Source organism: Elephantulus edwardii, unplaced genomic scaffold (assembly GCF_000299155.1).
Source record: "Elephantulus edwardii isolate Elephantulus edwardi_28Jun2011 unplaced genomic scaffold, EleEdw1.0 scaffold00111, whole genome shotgun sequence".
NCBI classification, from domain to species: Eukaryota; Metazoa; Chordata; class Mammalia; order Macroscelidea; family Macroscelididae; genus Elephantulus; species Elephantulus edwardii.
The window spans coordinates 6,046,467-6,050,640 of NW_006399861.1; positions in this window are offsets into that span (position 1 = coordinate 6,046,467).

The window sequence follows — 4,174 nt, forward strand, 5'->3', positions numbered from 1 at the left end:
CTGCCCTGGCCACAGGGAGGCACCTACGCTCAGCGGCACCCGGGAGGATGGCGGGACGCACTGCTGCCGCGCTAGGAAGCTCTTGGTTTGGGCTTGGGTTTGACTTCTTGGAACAGTGAAGGCAGCACCCAGGTTACTACAGAACCCGGATGGGGCGTGACTGGGGTGTTGTGGGCCTGGCGGGTGGCTTTCTGGGAAATGTAGTTTATCTCATAGTTATTGTGGTCATGTTCTGAGCAGTATTCGCACGTTTTCATAGGACAGAGAAAAACTGCCTGCTAACGTTTTTAGGCGAAAATTTTCATAGGTCTTTCTTGAAGTACCTGGTGGACTTAATCCTCCTGTGGTGCCACCAGACATATATTTTACACTTCGCAGCTCTTTCCTCTTAACTTCTTCCACTCTTGCCTTTGTTGCTGTTTGCTTTCCATGTGCAAGTCTTGAAGAAATTTATTTGGTTTCTCTTACGTGCAAAACTTCGTATAGGGTATTGTGATAGAAATGTGGACTGTGAAAAGGAATTCTGTTGATGGAATAGACTTCCACCCTCTGATGGACAGAAAAAAAAAGAAAGAAAATGCAGGCACACCAAGACGCGCTCAAAAGACATTTTTTGAGGGAAATCTGCTTGCCTTGTGTGAAGGGTGTTGTGTTGTCAGCCCAAACGGTGCCAACCCCAGCTGGCAGACTGGTCATCTCCCATGCAATTTATGGCCTCTTAAAACTCCCTGGATGAGTTATGGGTAAGTTCAAACTCAAAGGCAAAAACAGACGGTTTCTGAACTAAATAGGTGTATGCGCACGTGTGTTAGCTGTTAACCTAAAACCAATGATCAGAACCAGCTCTGCTCTAGCAGAGAAAAGACCTGGAGCTCTCTTCTCTATTGAGTATGCTTCCCTGCTTTCCACGCCCCCAGCCAGCATGCCTCCCACGGTTTCTGCCCCTGTAAATCTTTCTGGGAGTGGAGTCCTTCATCTTGCTTTCCTTTGCTTAGGGCTAGTGCATTCGAGCAATTAAGCTTTGGGTCAATTGCTCAATACCTGAAGCTGATTGTGGAACAGACCACCAACTACTCATATGCAAGTTCAAGCTGAAGCTGAAGAAAATTAAACGGGAACCAAAATATGACTTTGAGTCTATCCCACATGAATTTTAGAACCATCTCAGGAACAGGTTTGAGGCCTTGAACACTAATAAGCGAAGACTTAATGAGTTGTGGGAAGATGTAAAAAAGACCAAAATGGATGTCAGAAGGAACTCTGAAGATGGCACTGGAGCGCAGAGAAGCCAAAGCACAAGGAAGGATTCAAGATACTAAAGAGCTGAACAGAAGATTCCAAAAGGCAGCACGGGATGACAAAGCAAAATATTATAATGAAATGTGCAAGGAGCTGAAGTCGGAAAATCAAAAGGGATGAACTCGTTCAGCATTTCTTAAGCTCAAGGAACTGAAGAACAAATTCAAAACTTGAGTTGCTGTAATCAAGGATGCTTTCCGCAGAATATTAAATGATCCAGGAAGTATTAAAAGAAGATAGAAAGAATATACTGTGTCACTGTATCAAAAGGAACTGGCAGACACAGAAGAATTTAATGAAATAACATATGAGCAAGAACCTATGGTGATGAAGGAAGAAGTTCAAGCTGCTTTGAAGGAAACAGGGGAAAATAAGGCCTCAGGAATAGATGGTATACTAATTGACATATTTCAGCTAGCGGATGCTGCCCTGGACATGCTCACCAAGTTGTGCCAAGAAATCTGGAGAATAGCCACTTGGCCAACTGACTGGAAGAGATCTATATTTGTTCCCATCCCAGAGAAAGGTGACCCAACAGAGTATGGAAACTATAGCACAAACTCATTGATTTCACATGCAAGCAAGATTCTACTGAAGATTATCCAAAAATGACTGGAACAGCACATCAGCAGAGAACTGCCAGAAGTCCAGGCTGGGTTTAGAAGGGGTCGTGGTATTAGGGATATTGTAGCTGACGTTAGATGGATCTTGGCTGAAAGCAGGGAATACCAGAAGAATGTATATCTGTGTTTCATTGATTATGCAAAGGCATTTGACTGTGTGGATCAAAACAAACTATGGCTGACTTGGAGAAGAATGGGAATCCCAGAACACTTGATTGTTCTAATGCAAAACCTGTACTTGGACCAAGAGGCAGTCATCGGAACAGAGCAGGGAAACTGCATGGTTTAAAAATGGGATGGGTGTGTGCCAGGGATGCATCCTATCTCCATACCTTTTCAACTTGTATGCAGAGCAGATTATCCGAGAGGCTGGGCTCTATGAGGAGAAGTGTGGCATCAGGATTGGTGGAAGATCTGTCAACAATCTGTGTTATGCAGATGACACAACCCTGCTTGCTGAAACTGAGGAGGATCTGAAACAGTTGCTGCAGAGGGTTAAGGACTGCAGCCTTTAGTATGGATTGAGGCTCAATGTCAAGAAGACAAAAATTCTAATCACTGGACCAATTGGCAGCATAAGAATGGATGGTGAGGAGACTGAGATTGTTAACAACTTTAGTCTGTTTGGCTCCACAGTCAACACTTTTGGCACCAGTAGCCAGGAAATAAAAAAATGTATTGCAATGGGAAAGTCTGCTATTAGGGACCTTTCCAGGGTATTGAAGAGCAATGGTGTCACTCTGGAGACTAAGGTGCATCTCATATAGGCTATGGTCTTTGCAATCACTTGTTATGCATTAGAGAGTTGGGCAATGAGTAGGGAGGATAGAAAGAGAATTGATGCCTTTGAGCTGTGGTGCTGGAGAAGAGTATTGAATGTACCATGGTCTGCCAAGAAAACAAACAGATTCATCCTTGAGAGGGCTAAACCAGGCTGCTCCTTGGAGGCAAAGATTCTGGGGCTTCGTCTTGACATACTTTGGACACCTTGGAGAGGGACATCATGCTTGGGAGGGTGGAAGGCAGGCGTAATAGGGGAAGATCCTCTATGAGGTGGATTGATTCAGTGACTAGGTTAATCAGAATGGGTGTGTTGGAGGCAGTGCGATTGGCACAGGATAGAGCAGGGTTTAGGGCTATTCTACATAGGGTCTCTATGAGTTGCAAGTGACTCAACGACACATAACAACAACAATGTGAACTGAAGAACAAATTGAAGCCTAGAGTTGCAGTGTTTAAGGATGCTATATGGGCAGAATGTTGAATGATCCAGGAAGCATCAAAAGAAGATAGAAGTACACACACTGTATCAAAAAGAATTGGCAGACACAGAATTATTTAATGAAATAACGTATGACCAAGAGGCAATAGTGATGAAGGAGGATCAAGCTTCTCTGAAGGAACTGGAAAAAAACTAGGCCCTAGGAATTGATGGCATACAGATTAACATTATTTCAACAAATGGATGCTGCCCTGGACATGCTCACTAGGTTCTTCCAGGAAATCAAGAGAACGACCACTTGGCCAACTGACTGGAAGAGATCCATATTTATTCCTATTTTTTAAAAAAAAGAGGCATTCCAAGAGAGTGTGGAAATTATAAAATATCACTAATATTACATGCAAAATAGATCCTGCTGAAGATTATCCAAAAATGATCAGAACAGCACATCAACCAAGAACTGCCAGATGTGCAGGCTAGGTTTAGAAGAGGCCATGGTACTAGGGACATTCTAGCCAATGTCAGATAGATCTTAGCTGAAAGCAGAGAATATCAGAGGAATGTCTGTGTTTCATTGACTATGCAAAGGCATTTGTGTGAATCCCAACAAATTGTGGCTGACTCTGAGAAGAATGGGAGTCCCAGAACACTTGATTGTGCTTATGTGAAACCTAAGGATGCAGTCATCATAGTGGAGCAAGGAAACATTGTATGGTTCAAAATCAGGAAAGGAGTGTGTCAGGGATGCATCCTATCTCCATACTATTTTAATCTATATACAGAACGGATCATTCAGGAGGCTAGGCTTTATGAAGTGAACGTGGTATCAGGATTGGAGGAAGATTCAACAACAATCTTCGTTATGCAGATGACCCAACCTTGCTTGCTGACACCAAGGTGGACCTAAAGTATTTGCCGCAGAAGGTCAGGGATTATAGTCTTATATATAAATTGATGCTCAACATCAAGAAAACAAATTCTTGGTCACCCTCTTTCTCTACAGCGAGGCGGCTGAGTGGCAGACGCAAAG